The 18,242-nt window shown below is 46.1% G+C and overlaps 1 long non-coding RNA gene across 2 annotated transcripts; it reads right to left on the reverse strand.

Moving 5' to 3' along the window:
* Positions 1–1,101: 1,101 nt before the first annotated feature.
* Positions 1,102–17,442, reverse strand: LOC134359317 (uncharacterized). Of its 2 annotated transcripts, none has more exons than XR_010021086.1 (4): positions 17,234–17,442; positions 16,537–16,723; positions 7,572–7,792; positions 1,102–1,678 (listed from the first exon to the last, which is right to left on the reverse strand). It is a non-coding gene; the product is annotated as an uncharacterized LOC134359317 (long non-coding RNA). The 2 variants fall into 2 exon arrangements; XR_010021089.1 differs by having other exon boundaries at positions 16,324–16,723.
* Positions 17,443–18,242: the final 800 nt, after the last annotated feature.

Consider the following 18,242-nt stretch of genomic DNA (forward strand, 5'->3'; position numbering starts at 1 on the left):
GTTCTGTCCCTGCCTGTCCTCTGCCTCCGTCGGGTAAGCCAGGCCGTCTTGCCGTTACCTGCGGTTGGTTCTGTCCCTTCCTGTCCCTTGCCTCCATCGAGTAAGTCAGGCCATATTGCCGTTACCGGCAGTTGGTTCTGTCCCTTGCCTCCGTCGGGTAAGCCAGGCCATATTGCTGTTACCTGCAGTTGGTTCTGTCCCTTCCTGTCCCATGCCTCCATCGGGTAATGATCCGTGCCCTGCCCAGGAGTACCGTGCCCTGCCCAGGAGGAGCCTGCCTAGCCTCAAGCCTGAAGACTCCAGCCTCCTGCCTAGCCTCAAGCCTGAAGACTCCAGCCTCCTGCCAAGCCTCACCTCAAGTCTCTAGCCTCAAGCCTGAAGACTCCAGCCTCCAGCTTCCTGCCAAGTCCTGCCTCAAGCCTGAAGACTCCAGCTTCCTGCCAAGCCTTGACTCTAGCCTCAAGCCTGAAGATTCCAGCCTCTGCCTCTAAGCCTCAAGCCTGAAGATTCCAGCCTCTGCCTCTAAGCCTCAAGCCTGAAGACTCCAGCCTCATCCTGCCTGCCTGCCAAGCCTCATCCTCGCCTAGTTCTGGGGTCCGAGCCAGAGGCAAGACCCAGGTACTGGGTCCATGTCCAGTCTCTGGCTCAGAGTCCAAGACCAGGCTCCTAGCTCTCTTGTCCAGTCCTGTTCCGGGTTCCCGGTTCTCCTGTCCATGTGCTTGCCCTCGCCCTGTATCCTAGTCCTGTCCCTAGTACTTCAGTGTCTGTGTCTTGCACTTGGGTCCATTCCTAGCCACCTCCTTATGACACTTCCTTATCGTTATTCAGTTACCACTGTGGTAAAATGTGAAATTAAGTCTGTGTTGATATCAGGAGAGGGTGGCACATGCTTTGTCATAACACTGGATTAGGTTGAGTAGCAATTGTTACCATAACTAGGTTCAGGCTTGAAGCATAACTGTTAACCAGGTTAGTGAAGCTGTCACTGGGCACAGGGCAGGAGAGGAAGTGTCATAAACATAGGGTAAAAGAGATAAACACTCAACAGAGAGACAAAGAAGAAACAAATAAGATAGTTTCATGTGCTGTATATCAATCAGAATCAGGTTTAATATCACTGGCATAGGTCATGAAATCTGTTGTTTAATAATGCTTAATAATAAAAACTGTGAATTACAATGAGTATATATGTAAAATAGTTAAATTTAATAAGTAGTGAGGTAGTGTTCATGGGTTCATTGTCCATTCAGAAATCAAATGGTAGAGGGGAAGTATCTGTTTCTGAATCGTTGAGAGTGTGCCTTCAGGCTCCTATACCTCCTTCCTGATGGTAGCAATGAGAAGAGGGCATGTCCTGGGTGATGGGGAGCCTTAATGTTGGATGACTCCTTTTTGAGGCATTGCTCCTTGAAGGTGTCCTGAATGCTGAGGAAGCCAGTGCCCGGGATGGAGCTGACTGAGTTTACAACTTTGTGCAGCTTATTTTGATCCTGTGCAGTGTCACACCCCCATGCCAGATGGTGATGCAGCCAGTTAGAAAGTTAGAATCAATAACAGTCTTTAAAGAAGCAGTCTTAAAACTGAAAGGTCCGTCAACAAAAGTCGAAAAAACTAATGTTGCTGTCAATCTGAGAAGAAACCAGAGAATAGTAGATACACTCATCACTTTTGGCAGTATCTGTGGAGAGAGAAATAGAGTTAATGTCCTGGGTCAAGGCTTTCACCTGATGAAGTTATCTGATAAATCACCTGATAGGAGGTTATGGGACTGACAATGCTGCTGCATTGTCACCCACCTCTATTCCCATCCACAGGTGTTCTCTGACTTGCATCACTATTTCCAGCATTTTCTGTTTTTATTTCCCACTTCAAAGGAGGCATTTCTCAAAGTGAGAAGAGCTTGCACCAGCCTCCTTCAAACAGTGAAACGCATGTCTCACAGTGCAGAGCTCTTCACTGCAAGGCATCCTGCTGTGTCCGAACTCCCAGCAAAAAAAATGTGAGACTGTTCTTAACCTTCACCCTCTTTGATCAGTTCTGAACATTTTCTCAAATACTTAGAAGTGGTAGGTGAATGACGTGCTAGAAGGCACCAATCCAAGCAACTGGGAAAAGAATATGAGAGGAATTATTTTCACGCATTTCCTACACCTGCAATCGGCGCAAGTTTGATAGCAAACCTTCTATATCTAAAGGGGATTCAAGAAATATTTGAGGTAAGAGGTAAAATTACAGTGAGGTAAAATTTGAGGTAAAATTACAGTGCTGTGAATAAACAGGAGGGCCAAGGATGGCTGAGTAGAGTGTTAACTGGCTATTAGTTTTGAAATGTTGGCACAGCTATGATTAGACTGAATGGCTCCTTTTAGTGCATTATGTCTCAGTAATACATAATTCTGAACACTGATAAATAGTAACCTCCCTCCCTTTCTACACACAGTTCGAAATGCTCATCTCGCCGTCTCCCACTTCGCTGGCTCCTCTCCAGGGTCCACATTCAGTCACCACTCTCAGGGTCACTCACCTACTGATTAAATGTTAATGATCATCATTTCCTGGCCCCCTCATTTCATTTCGGTCATGCTGGTTTTTGAAATTTATTGAGGGCCTTTCATTTAATAAATCAAATCTTTTGGGATTTGACAGGCTTATGGAGTACAGCAACGTGGGCCAGTGTGTCTTTCTCTTAGTGAATGAGAGATGAAGCCTGGCAAAGGAAATAATGGCTTTAGGAAAAGAGAAAGAGGGAGAGGGGAACACACACACACACACACACACACACACACACACATCAATAAGACATAGGAGCAGAATTAAGTCATTCGTCCCATTGATTCTACCTTGCCATTCCAACATGGTTGATTCATTATCCCTCTCAACCCTATTTTTCTGTCGTCTTCCCGTATCCTTTGTCGCCCTTACTAATCAAGAATCTATCAACCTATGCTTTAAGTATACCCAATGACTTGGCTTCCTCAGCCATCTGCGGCATGAATTCCAGAATCACCATTCTGTCTGAAGAAATTCCTCCTCATTTCTGTTCTAAAGAACGTATTTTTAGGCGGTGCTCTCTGGTCCCACCAGAGGTATCTCCACCAATATAGGAAACATCCTCTCCATAGCAGCACAAACAAAATGCTGGAGAAACTCAGGCAGCATCTATGGAAAGGAATAAACAATCAACAGTCAGTTTGGGGCCGAGATCCTTCTTCAGGACTGGAAAGGAAAGGGGAAGACGCCGAAATAAAAAAGAATAAAAATAAGAGAAATTTAAAGGAAGGTGATAGGTGAAACCAGGTGGGTAGAAAAGGTAAAAGAGTGAAGATGAAGGTATCTGATGGGAAAGGAGAGTGAACCATAGGAGAAAGGGAAGGAGAGAAACCAGGGGTAGGTGATAGGCAGGTAAGAAGAGACAGGAAGCCAGAATGGGGAATAGAAGAAGAGGGGAGGGCAAGGAATTTTTTTTTCTCCATGTCCACTCTATCTAGGCCCCTAAGTATTTGTGGGATTCAATGAGATCCCCCCTCAGAAACACACATGGACTGGTCATAAGATACATCCATTTACAGGGAGATTTAGTCTTAGAAATAGAAACACAATAAGAGTGAGGGACAGAAAGACACATAAAGCCACAGAGAGAGGTAGAGATAGAAATAGGCACACTGAAATTGAGAGATGGATGCAGAAATAGAGAGACAGCAAGACCCTGGGTCCCAGGGAGACATGAAATTAGTAACACAATGAAAATGAGAGGCAGAGACTGTAAAAGATTCATCGAGTCGTACAGCATAGAAACAAGCCCTTCAGCCCAATTGGTCCATGTTGACCAAGATTCCTCATTCAGTATTTGGCCCATAATCATCCAAACCTTTTCAAATCTATGTACCTGTCCAAGTAACTTTTAAAAGTTGTTACTGTTCCTGCTTCAACCACTTCCTCTGGCAGCTCAGTACACCTGCATTCCATACTTCATGTAAAAAAAAAAGTTGCCCCTCAAGTTCCTACTAAATCTTTCTCTTATCACCTTAAACTTGTGCCCTCCAGTTCTTGTTTCCCCAACTCTTGGAAAAAGACTGAATGCATTCACCCTATCTGTGACCCTCATGATTTTATGCACCTCTATAAAATCACCTCTCAGTTTCTCACAAAGAAATAAAGTCTTAGCCTGTCCAATTTCTCCCTAGAACTCAGTCTCTCAAGTCCTGCCAGTATACTTGTAAAACCTTTTCTGTACATTATCCAGTTTAATAACATCTTTCCAGTAGGGCAACCCAAACTGAAAACACTACTCCAAACGCAGCCTCACCAGCATCCAGTACCACTGTACTATGCTCTCACAACTTTTATACTCAACGCCCTGACTTGTGTCTACCTGTGACTCCACTTTTAGGGAACTATGTATTTGTACTCCAAGATTCCTCTGTTTTGCAACACTCTCCAGGGTCCTGCTGTTCACTGTGAAAGTCCTATCTGGATTTGACTTTCCATAATGCAACACTTTGCATTTATCTGAATTAAACTGCATTTGCTATTCCTTGGCCCACTTACTCAGCTGATCAAGAAACCCCTGTAATTTTGGATAACGTTCTTCATTGTTCACTACCACTTATCTTAGTGTAATTTGCAAACCTACTAACTGAACACTGTACATTCTTACCATTGATATAGCATTAACCCCTGAGACACACCACTGAAGTTGCAGGCCTTCAGTCTCAGAAACAACCTTCTAACATCAAGCTAATGGAGCCAATTCTACTTTCTACCATCAAGCTAATTGTGTATCCAATTACCCAACTCATTCCTGGATTCCATGCGATCTAACCTTTCAAAGCAGTGGAACCTTATCAAAGTCCTTGCAGAAGTCCGTATAAACAACATCTGCTGCCCTACACAGATCATCTTTCTTGGTCATCTCATCAAAAAACTCCATCGGGTTCATAAGATGTGATCTCCCAAGTACAAAGCCATGCTGACTATCCCTATTCAACCTTGCCTTTCCAGATGCACATATATCTTATCCCTCAGAATCCTCTCCAGTAACTTACCTACCACAGATGTTAGATTTGCTGGCCTATAGTTTCCAGGTTTTTCTTTGCTGCTTTTCTTCAATAAAGCCATTAAATTCACTACTCTGCAGTCCTGTGGCACATCTCCTGTGGCTAATAATGATACAAGTATCTCAGCTAAGGCTCCCACAATTTCCCCTCTTGCCACCCACATTGTTCTTAGATAAACCTGGTCAGGCCCTGGAGATATGTCTACCATCATAGCTGTTAAGAAATCCAGCAACTTCTCTACTGTAATACGGACTATCCCCAAGATCTTCTTATTTACATTTCCTAGTTCTGAAGTCTTCATATCTGTTCCTATGGTAAAGACAAAGGAGAAATATTCATTAAGGACCTTGCACATCTACTGCAGCTCCACATAAAGGTGTGCCTTTGGTCTTAGAGGGGCCCTGACTAGAGGCTCAATGTCTCTCATTATTTAAGGTTTGCTACTGCTACCAGCCATGCCTTCACTCTAACAGGAACATGCAGACCTTCAGACTCCCGCATGCCTGTGGTCCTTTGCCCACAAATAACTTATTCTAATCAACCCTTGAAAGCTCTTGTCTCATACCGTCAAAATCCATCCTGCCACAATTTAAAATTTGAGCTTGTAGATCAGTTCTATCCCTTTCAAAACCTGTCTTAAAAGTAGTATGATTATGGCCACTGGTCTCAAAGTGCTCCCCACTGCTTCCCTCCCCCCCCCCATCACCTCAGTCACTGAGGTGAAGAGAAACATGGAAACCAATGAAAACACACAGACAGGTATGCGTGCACGCCTACTCTCTCTGTCTTCCATATGCCCATGCACAGTTACACAAAAACACACACACACACACACACACACACACACACACACACAGAGTCCCAGTTGATGCAAAAAAAAAACACCTCTGCTGTGACAATCCTATTACACAACTCTGCACAATATCCCTGCGTATTTGTTTTTCTAATTCCCAGTGACCACTTGGGGCCTATAATACCACCCCACAAGATAATCATCACTTTCTTATTTCTCAGCTCCACCCATAAAGCCTCACTAATCCTTCAGTAATTTCAGCTCTGACTACTACTGTGACATTACCCTGAATCAAAAATGCAACTCCCCATCCCTCTTTCCTGTGCCACCGAAAGCACCTGTATGCTGGAACAGTAAGCTGCCTGACCCATCCCTCCTTCAGCCATGTTTCCATAATGGCAGTAATATGCCAGTGCCATGTGGCTATCCTACCCATAATGTGAAATAAATGCAGTTTAATCAGACAGGCTTTCCTCTCCCTTAACCATTCCCCTGCCTGTCATGCCTGTTCAAATTGCTATCACTTCCCAATTTCTCACTCACCTCCCTGATGATTGGGATCCTGCCCCCTGCCCTCCCAACTACTAGTTTAAACCTACCCGAGTAGCACTAACAAACTTGCCTGTCTGAATATTGATTGCTGTCCAGAAGAGACACAGGGGTACACACACACACACACACACACACAAAACACATATGCACATAAACACACACACACACACACACAATGCAACATACAGAGGTGCCCACGTACACACATACATATTGAGATAGGTAATGAAGAGAAACATGAAGACTCAGGCAGCCACACAGAGATAAAGGAACAAACAGAGAAAGACACACACACACACACACACACACACACACACACACACACACCAAATAAGCTAACCAGCAATCACAGGAGACAGAGATAGACACAGAGTGTAAGAGACAGAGACGGATTAACAGAAAATAAAAACATTAAAAGCAGAACAAAAATCAGAAAACTTTCACACAAGTAGGAGGAAACAATAGAAGATTGGCAGAGAGAGGTTGATGAGCAAATCCAAGACAAAAATTAAGCAGAATTGCTGAAAATAACATACATGGAACAAGCATAATAAAACCCACAACACTTTGAACCACAACAGGACAGCATGTGCCAACAAAACCCACAGACACCTAGCAGTTTTAACACTTAGGAGGCTGCAGCTGCATATCTGCACTGTGGTTCTAAGCTGTTTTGATGATCCACTACCGAGCGTTTGTGCAGAACCGGATTCCTGGGGGATTTCCGGATCTGTCCTCGCTTACAGTTAGGTGTCTCTAAAAGTAGTCACTGTTACCCTCCCTCACCCACACCAGCCTCAGGGAGGCTGACTCTTAATTTCCTCAGATGCACCAACCTCACTCAGGACTGTAGCATACCAAAGATTCAAATCTATCCAGAAAGGAAGCTGACTTAACCAGGATAAAATCATATTTGAAGAGATTTCTTACATTCTGTTCCTCTGTTAAATAATGTTTTATAGTTTTGTTTTGTTATAATTTCCTCTTTTGTGCTCGCCAGTGTTCTCCCCGATGAGAAAACAAAACAGGATGGGTCAGGGCTAAACACCGTTACAAGCCGGTCTGCTGAACTGTCCACCAGATTTTCACACTGAATCTACATCTGCTCACACACAACATTGCCTGGACAGCATCACCATCGGTGCAACCTTAGATCATGAGGTACAAACCAGTGACCAAGAAGTTACGGTCTGTTTTCTTCTTTTGGGCAGTCCTTGGAGGTAGAGGATGAGCTGATTTGCTTCTTATTCAGAGATGAGGGACCTGTCAGCTCTGCATCAGGTGGAGAGGTTGGGTGGGTTCTCCATCTCCTGCTTCTGGAGGACTCAAGTTTCCTGATGCCTCTTCATTGGACTGTCCAGGGCCAGGGATTCCCAACTGGTAACTGGGTCTAGGTACAGGGAAAAACTTAATTTTGCATGCCATCCCTACCGATCATTTCATGCTTCTTTGCTCACTATCTTGAATGTTGCTCTCTATTTAGAATGTGCTTTTTTATATGTTTTGCACCTTGGCCCCAGAGGAACATTGTCACATTCGGCTGTATCTATGTATGGTTGAATGATAATTGAACTTGATTTGATATGAGAAAGTGTGGTGCAAGGAGAAAAATAAGGTGCAAAAAATAACAAGATTTACTGGAGAATGCAGCCTAACAGGTGTCTGTAACAAGAACTCAAGAGACAGTCCTATTGAACAAGAGGTCCATTCAATAATCATTTAACAGCAGAATAGAAGCTGTGCTTGAGCCTGGTGCCACATACTTTCAGGATTTTGTATCTTCTGCCTGATGGAACAAGCAACCACAACCTTGGACTCAACTTCACCGGGACCAAAGAACTTGCTGTGGATTTCAGGAAGGGGAAGCCCAAAGAGCACACATCAACCCTGATTGAGTGGTGAGTGGTGGAAAAGGTCACAGAGTCATAGTACATTTCAGCATGGAAACAGGCCTTTTGGCCCATCTAGTCTGTGCCAAATCACTAATCTGCCTGGTCCCATCAACATGTACTCAGACCATAGCCCTCTGTACCTCTCACATCCATGTACCTATTCAAATATCTCTTAAACGTTGAAATCCACCTCACATCCACTACTCACTCATTCTCACCACCCTCTGAGTGAAGAAGATCCCCCTCATGTTGCTCTTAAATACTTTGCCTTTCACCCTTAACCAATGACTTCTAGTTGTAGTCCCATGCAACCTCAGTGGAAAAACACACACAAAATGCTGGAGGAACTCAGCTGGCAGGCAGCATCTATGGAAAAAAGTAGAGTCAACGTTTCGGGCCGAGACCATTCAGCAGGACTTTCCTGCCCAAAACGTCGACTGTACCCTTTTCCACAGATGCCGCCTGGCCTGCTGAGTTGCCCCAGCATTTTATGTGTGTTGCTTGGATTTCCAGCATCTGCAGACTTGCTCTTATTTCCCAGTGGTAAAAGCCTGTTTGGATTTACTCTGTCTATATCCCTCATAAGTTTGTATACCTCTATCAAATCTCCCCTCAGTCTTTATGTTCTAGGGAATGCAGTCCTATTCAACTTTTCCCTATAACTCAGTTCCTCACGTCCCAGAACCATCCTTGCAAAGTCTCTCTCATTCTTCCATCTTATTTACATCTTTACTGCAGGTAGGTGACCAATACTGCACAACATACTCCAAATACAGCCTCACCAACGTCTTATACAATTTCAACATAACTATCTAACTCCTGTGCTCAATACATTGATTTATGAAGGCCAATGTACCAAAACCGTTCCTTATGACCCTATCTACCTGCGATACCACTTTCAAGGAATTGTGGATCAGTACTCTAAGGTCCCTCCGTTCTATCACACTCCTCAACGCCCTACCACTCACAGTGTCAAACCTACCCTGGTTGGTCCTCCCAAAGTGCAACACCTCAGACTTGGTTTGCATTAAATTCCATCTGCCATTTATAAGCCCATTTTTCTAGCTGGTCCAGATCCTGCTGCAAGCTTTGATAGGCTGCCATGGTTTCCACAATACCCACAATCTTGGTGTCATCTGAAAATTTACCACATTATCATCCAGATTGTTGATATAGATGGTAACAACAATGGATCCAGTATGGATCCCTGAGGCACACCACTAGCCATAGGCCTCCAGTCAGAGAGGCAACTAATTACCACTGCTTTCTGGCTTCTCCCACAAAGCCAATGTCCAATCCAAGTTAATACCCCATTTTGAGTGTCCAGCAACTGAACCTTCTTGACCAAGCTTCCCTGAGGGACCTTGTCAAATGCCTTGCTAAAGTCCACGTTGACAACATCCACTGCCTTGCCTTCATCAACTTTTCTGGTAACTTCCTCGAAAAACTCTATAAAATTGTTTAGACCAATTGGTTAGCTACGACCCACAAAGCCATGTTGACAATCGCTAATCAGTCCCTGCCTATCCAAGTACTTATTTATCCAGAACCTTTGAATGCCTTCCAATAACTTTCCCACTACTGACATCAGGCTCACTGGTCTATAATTTCTCGGTTTATTTTTAGAGACTTTCTTAAACAGTGGAACAACTTGAGCTATCCTCCAGTCCTCCAGTACCTCACCTGTTGCTAAGGATGATTTAAATATCCCTGCTAGGGCACTTGTCTCCCACAGGGTCCAAGTGAACACCTTGTTAGTCCCTGGGGATGTGTAAACCCTAATTTGCATCAAGACAGTTAAACAGTCAACATTTCAGTCCAAGACCCTTCTTCAGGACTGGAAAAAAAGACAAGAAATCTAAACAAGAAGGTGGGGGAGGGGAGGAAGAAGTACAAGGTGGTAGGTGATGGGTGAAAGTGGGAGGGTGGGAGTGGTGAAGTAAAGAGCTGGGCAGTTGATTGGTGAAAGAAATAAAGGGCTGGAGATGGGTGAATCTGTAAGGAGAAGGTAGAAGACCATGGAAGAAAGGAAAAGGGGAGGAGCACCAGTGGGATGTGATGGACAAGTCAGGAGGTAAGCTGAGAGAGGGAAGTTTGAGAAATCAATGTTCATGCCATCAGTTTGGAGGCTACCTAGATGGAATATAAGGTGTTGCTCCTCCAGCCTGAGTGTGGCCTCATCACGGTAGTAGAGGAGGCCATGGACTAACATGTCAGAATGGGAATGGGAAGTAGAATTTAAATGGGTAGCCACCGGGAGATCCCGCTTTTTCTGGTAGTTGGAGTGTTGGTACTCGGTGAAGTGGTCTCCCAATCTAAGTCAGGACTCATCAATATACAGGAGGCCACACTGGGAGCTCCGGATATAGTAGATGACCCCAATAGATTCACAGGTGAAGTGTCACTTCACCTGGAAGACTATTTGGGGCCCTGAATGGTAGTGAGAGAGGAGGTTTGGGGGCAGGTATGGTACTTGTTCCGCTTGCAAGGATAAGTACCAGGAGGGAGATCAGTGGGGAGGGACGAATGAACAAGGGAGTCCCATAGGGAGCGATCCCTGTGGAAGCTGAAAGTAGGGTGAGGGAAAGATATGCTTGGTGGTGGGATCCCATTGGAGATTGCAGAAGTTATGGAGAATTATGCGCTGAATGCAGAGGCTAACGGTGTGGTAGGTGAGGACAAGAGGAACCCTCTATCCCTTGTGGGGTGGTGGGAGGATGGGGTGAGGCAGACATGCGCGAAATGGAAGAGATGCGGGTGAGGACAGCATTGATGGTGGAGGAAGGAAAGCCCTTTCTTTGAAGAAGGAGGACAATTCATTAGTTCTGGAATGAAAAAGCCTCCTCCTGAGAGCAGATGCAACAGAGACAGAGGAATTGAGAGAAAAGGGGTTGGCATTTTTACAAGTAACAGGGTGAGAAAAGGTATAGTCCAGGTAGCTGTGGGAACCAGTGGGTTTATAAAAGATAGCAGTAGATAAACTGTCTCCAGAGATTAAGACAAAGAGATCGAGAAAGGGGAGGGTGGTGTCAGAAATGGACCAGCTAAATTTGAGGGCGGGGGGGAAGTTGGGGGCAAAGTTGATAAAACCAACGAGCTCTGCATGGGTGTAGGAAGCAGCACTAATACAGTCGTCGGTGTAGCAGAGGAAAATTTGGGGAGTGATACCGGCATATGCTTGGAACGTAGACTGTTCCACGAAGCCGACAAAGAGGCCGGCATAGCTGGGACCCAAGCAAATGCCTACGGATACACCTTTGGTTTGATAATCCCATTAATGTGGTCATACCTTTTTTATTCATCAGTTCTACCCACAAAGCCTCACTAGATGAGCTCTCTAGTGTGTCCTGACAGAGTACTACTGTGACGTTTTCCCTGACTGGTAATGCCAGCCCTTCCCTCTCTGTCACGTCTGAAACAATGGAACCCCAGAACACTGAGCTGCCGTTCCTAACCCTCCTGCAACCAAGTCTCATTACTGGCTACAATATCATAATTCCATTTGCTGATCCATGCCCTAAGCTCATCCGCCTACCTTACAATACCTTTTGTATTGAAATAGACACAGCTCAAAACATTAGTCCCACCATGTTCAACCTTTTCATTCCTGACCTTGTATGTAGACTTGACAAAGTCTTTCTCCACAACCTCTCCACTATCTGTTCTGGAACTCCGGTTTCCACACCCCTGCAACTCTAGTATAAACCCTGACCACCCCCCCCCCCCATTCAGCACTAGCAAAATTTCCTGCTAGGATGTTAGTTCCCATTCCACCACCCCACTGCCCCCCCCCCCCAGTTCAGGTGCAAAATGTCCATTCTGTGCAGGTCCCTGGAAGAGAGCCCAATGATTCAAAACTTTGAAGTACTACCCCCGCACCAAATCTTTAGCCATGTGTTAAACTGTATGATCTTCCTATTTCTGGCTTCACTAGCATGCGGCCCAAGTAGCAATCCTGAGATCACAACCCTGGAGGTTCCGTCCTCTAACTTAGCACCTAACTCCTTGAACTCACTTTGTAGGACCTTGTTACCCATTCAACCCACACCATTGGTCCTGACGTAGACCGCATTTGGTTGCTCACCCTCCCACCTAAGAATGCTGTGGATTCGAACCGTGATGTCCCTGACCCTACCAGCCGGGAATCATGTTCTTATCCACAGAACCTCCTTTTAGTTCCCCTAACCAATAAATCCCCTTTCACTACAGCTCACCTCAGATCCCTCCTTCCCTTCTGAGTCACAGAGCCAGACTCAGTGCCAGAGGCCTGACTGCTGATGCTTTCCTCTGCCAGGTCATCCCACTCCAATGGTATCAAGAGTGGCATACCTGCTATTATGGGAAATGGCCACAGGGGTAGTCTGCACTGGCTGTCTATCCCCTTTCCCCCTCCTGACAATCATGTAGTTACCTGTGTCCAACACCATGGGTGTAACTACCTCCCTGTATATCCTGTCAATCAATCCCTCAGCCTCCCGAATGATTTGGAGCTCATCCAGTTCCCGCTCCGTCTCCTCAACATGGTCTGGTAAAAGCTGCCTCTGAATGCACTTTTTGCAGGCATAGTCATCAGGGATACTGGAGATCTCCTTGCCTTCCCACATCCCACAAAGGGAACATTCCAGTATCCTGTCTGGCATCCCCACTGCTCTAAATGTGCAATAAGAAAGAAAGAAGAAATAATCAGAAAACGTTTACCTACGGCCTATGGCTCTCTTCACTGAAGCCTCAATGAGCCAAAGACTCAACACCCCACTCCAACACTGATCCACTCATGCAATGACCACTCCCAAAATGGCCATTAACTTCTTTTGGTTGGCCTTTGCCAAGTGCCTAATTATGCACAATCCAATACCTCCTCAGAAACTCTGGTGTGCAAAATGTATCAACTGCCCACACCTTTTTTAAAAACGCTCTCTCTCGACATAATCCCATGACTTCTCGGGATTGTGCCATATAAAATGCGCTAACTGCCCCCGTTCACTCCTTAGTAAGCAGCTTCAAGTTTTATTTTATTTAGAGACACAGCACAGAGTAGACCCTTCTGCCCCTTTGACCCAACAACCCCGATTTAACCCTAACCTACCAGCGGAACAATTTACAATGACCAATTAGCCCACCCGATATGGCTTTGGACTGTAGGAGGAAACCGGAGGACCTGGAGAAAACCCACACATTCCACTTTCTGGACATCAACACCTCAGAGGCTCTATCCTGGCTCCAGCACTTTGGTGTGATAGTGAAGAAGGCATGTCATTAGGAGTTTGGGGAGATTTGGTACGTCACCGAAGACTCTCGCATACACTCAGTGGCTACTTTATTAGGTATACCTATATACCTGCTTGTTAATGCAAATCAGCCAAAGACATGGCAGAAACTCAATGCATAAAAACGTGTGGACGTGGTTAAAAGGTTCAGTTGTTGTTCAAATTAAACAACAGAATAGGGAAGAAATGTGATCTAAAGTGACTTTGACTGTTGGTGAACGCAGCAGGCCAGGCAGCATCTATAGGAAGAGGTACAGTAGAAGATGTACCTCTTCCTATAGATGCTGCCTGGCCTGCTGTGTTCACCAGCAATTTTTGTGTGTGTTGCTTAAATTTCCAGCATCTGCAGATTTCCTCATGTCTGCGTTTGACTGTTGGTGCCTGAAGGGGTGGTTTGACTATCTCAGAAACTGTTGATCTCCTAGGATTTTCATGCACAACAGTGAACTTATCTGTGATTGTGGTTTTCTTTATACTAACATCTTGTTTTTCAGTCTTCAACCCTCCTCTTCTTCATGGACACCCCGCTCTGGTCTTCTGCCTGCTCTGGATCTCTTTATTGCTAACTGCCGACGGGACATCAACCGTCTGGACTTCACCGCACCTTGTCCCCATTCCAACCTCACTCCTTCGGAACGCTCTGCTCTCCACTCCCTCCGCACTAATCCTAACCTTATTATTAAACCCGCCGATAAGGGGGGTGCTGTTGTAGTCTGGCGTACTGACCTCTACCTTGCCGAGGCACAGCGACAACTCACGGATACCTCCTCTTATTTACCCCTCGATCGTGACCCCACTAAGGAGCACCAGGCCATTGTCTCCCACACCATCACTGACTTTATCCGCTCAGGGGATCTCCCATCCACTGCTACCAACCTTATAGTTCCCACACCCCACACTTCCCGTTTCTACCTCCTACCCAAGATCCACAAACCTCCCTGTCCTGGCCGACCTATTGTCTCAGCTTGCTCCTGCCCCACCGAACTCATTTCTGCATACCTCGACACTGTTTTATCACCCCTTGTTCAATCCCTTCCGACCTATGTTCGTGACACTTCTCACGCTCTTAAACTTTTCGATGATTTTAAGTTCCCTGGCCCCCACCGCTTTATTTTCACCGTGGATGTCCAGTCCTTATATACTTCCATCCCCCATCAGGAAGGTCTCAAAGCTCTACGCTTCTTTTTGGATTCCAGACCTAATCAGTTCCCCTCTACCACCACTCTGCTCCGTCTAGCGGAATTAGTCCTTACTCTTAATAATTTCTCCTTTGGCTCCTCCCACTTCCTCCAAACTAAAGGTGTAGCTATGGGCACCCGTATGAGTCCTAGCTATGCCTGCCTTTTTGTTGGATTTGTGGAACAATCTATGTTCCGTGCCTATTCTGGTATCTGTCCCCCACTTTTCCTTCGCTACATCGACGACTGCATTGGCGCTGCTTCCTGCACGCATGCAGAACTCGTTGACTTTATTAACTTTGCCTCCAACTTTCACCCTGCCCTCAAGTTTACCTGGTCCATTTCCGACACCTACCTCCCCTTTCTAGATCTTTCTGTCTCTGTCTCTGGAGACAGCTTATCCACTGATGTCTACTATAAGCCTACTGACTCTCACAGCTACCTGGACTATTCCTCTTCTCACCCTGTCTCTTGCAAAAACACCATCTCCTTCTCGCAATTCCTCCGTCTCCGCCGCATCTGCTCTCAGGATGAGGCTTTTCATTCTAGGACGAGGGAGATGTCTTCCTTTTTTAAAGAAAGGGGCTTCCCTTCCTCCACTATCAACTCTGCTCTTAAACGCATCTCCCCCATTTCACGTACATCTGCTCTCACTCCATCCTCCCACCACCCCACTAGGAATAGGGTTCCCCTGGTCCTCACCTACCACCCCACCAGCCTCCGGGTCCAGCATATTATTCTTCGTAACTTCCGCCACCTCCAACGGGATCCCACCACTAAGCACATCTTTCCCTCCCCGCCTCTCTCTGCATTCCGCAGGGATCGCTCCCTACACAACTCCCTTGTCCATTCGTCCCCCCCATCCCTCCCCACTGATCTCCCTCCTGGCACTTATCCATGTAAGCGGAACAAGTGCTACACATGCCCTTACACTTCCTCCCTTACCACCATTCAGGGCCCCAAACAGTCTTTCCAGGTGAGGCATCACTTCACCTGTGAGTCGACTGGGGTGATATACTGCGTCCGATGCTCCCGATGTGGCCTTTTATATATTGTCGAGACCCGACGCAGACTGGGAGATCGTTTTGCTGAACATCCACGCTCTGTCCGCCAGAGAAAGCAGGATCTCCCAGTGGCCACACACTTTAATTCCACATCCCATTCCCATTCTGACATGTCTATCCATGGCCTCCTCCACTGTAAAGATGAAGCCACACTCAGGTTGGAGGAACAACACCTTATATTCCGTCTGGGTAGCCTCCAACCTGATGGCATGAACATCGACTTCTCTAACTTCCGCTAAGGCCCCACCTCCCCCTCGTACCCCATCCGTTACTCATTTTTATGCACACATTCTTTCTCTCACTCTCCTTTTTCTCCCTCTGTCCCTCTGAATATACCTCTTGCCCATCCTCTGGGTCCCCCCCCCCCCGTCTTTCTTCCCGGACCTCCTGTCCCATGATCCTCTCGTATCCCCTTTTGCCTATCACCTGTCCAGCTCTTGGCTCTATCCCTCCCCCTCCTGTCTTCTCCTATCATTTTGGATCTCCCCTTCCCCCTCCAACTTTCAAATTCCTTACTCACTCTTCCTTCAGTTAGTCCTGACGAAGGGTCTCGGCCTGAAACGTCGACTGCACCTCTTCCTACAGATGCTGCTTGGCCTGCTGCGTTCACCAGCAACTTTGATGTATGTTGCTTGAATTTCCAGCATCTGCAGCATTCCTGTTGTTCTTGTTTTTCAGGTTTTTTTTCCTTCACTTCAAATAATTTATGTCCATTTTATGATCTGTGTGTTACCTGAATCTCTGTGCTGCAAGTTCTCCATTCCACCTGGAACTCAGTCTGCACGTGACACCAGACTCGGTTTGACTCTCCCTGTAACTGCATGGGCTTCCTCTGGGTGATCTGGTTTCCCCACCGCATCCCAAAGGTGTGCGGACCAGAAGGTAAATGGACTCTGCCAGTTGCCGCCTCCGTGTAGGCTCTAGAGGGGTAGACAGGAATGTGGAGAGAGCAGATATATGATCAGCAAAAATGGGCACTTGACGGCTGGCAGGGAACCGAGAGACCTGTTTGTGTACTGTGACTAGATGGGCCGATTGGTCTGTCTCTGAGTCACTGTTACCTCCTAGTGCCCTCAACCCCCAACAGAAAGGGCTTGAGAGCACGAGGGGCCAGTGGAATATCTGGTGAGTGCAGAACCACACCAGGAGGCCCTCCACAGTTGCGAAAGCATTAAATAAGGAAGAGTTAACTGCGCACATCAACAACACTAAGAAGGCAGGGAGTGAGGGTGCAGTGTGGAACAGAATAAGGAGAGTAACACTGTCTAAAACGAAAACAAATAACTACCCAGAGAGGGAAAAAAAAGCTGAAGGCCTCCACAAAGGAGAGATCTTAAACAAAGAGGTTTATATTTCTGGATTCTGCTGACTGCACAGAACAGAGAGCACCAATGCCTCACCTCCCCCAACCTACTGGAATAACTACCAACCGTAACATCGATGACTCAAGAAAGCAGTGAGGGACGCTCTCAGACTTGGCATCAGAGAAGGCTGATTAAAGTTAACATTAGAATCCCTGGGGGAGAGCCCCCTTTAAATATTGTAGTAATTATCTGTTCAATTCTCTTTATGTCTCTTGCTCTCCCTTTCTGAGTCCCCCTCCTCATGACATGTACACAACAAGACAGACAGGGCGCAACTGCATTACCCAGAGAGCCGTGCCTGAGTCAGCACTTCTCCCAGGGCTGGATAAAAATAGTCGACCTGCCGCCCTTTCTCTTGCCTCTCGCTTCGTGATTAATTCTGCAGCTCAAGCCAAACAAAGCCAGCAGACAACACTGAACATAAATCTCCCTTGTACGGATGTCTGTCGGATCCCTGATGTGTGCCTGCAGTCCCTCACTGAAACCGAGCACTGGCTTTTGTTTTGTGAGAGTACGGACGATTAGCCAACTTGGAGCAAAACTGGATTTTGCAAGCTCGCAGCCTCCTCCCCCTCTTTGTGGCTGAGTGATTAAATCAACAACCTGGATTTATATTGTGCCCTTAGCACAGTTAAATGTTTCAATGGACCGCAGGAGAGTTTATCAAACAAAATTTGACACCCCAAGTCACAAAAGGGGTTGCTTTGGACAGATGAACAAAACCATTTCAAAGATGTTGGCTTTAAGAAGCATTTCAGAGAAGGGAGAGAGGCCAGAGTTTGTAGTAAATTGGTAAATTAGTTTATTGTTATCACGTGTAGTAAGGTACAGTGATAATCTTTGTTTTGCGTGCCATTCATACAGATCATTTCACCCCATCAGTACATTGAGACAATCCAAGGGAAAACAATAATAGACTGTCTCCAGACTAACTGCTATCCAGCCACCAGTCCGAAACCTCATCCATAACATCAACCAGCTACTGAACACTTGTAATTCCCTCCACAGTCCCCTCTGATTTGCCAGTCTCCTCCCCTCCTGTGGAATCGTTCCAATAGATTTGATGATGGCGGTG

Source organism: Mobula hypostoma, chromosome 1, assembly GCF_963921235.1.
Source record: "Mobula hypostoma chromosome 1, sMobHyp1.1, whole genome shotgun sequence".
NCBI classification, from domain to species: Eukaryota; Metazoa; Chordata; class Chondrichthyes; order Myliobatiformes; family Myliobatidae; genus Mobula; species Mobula hypostoma.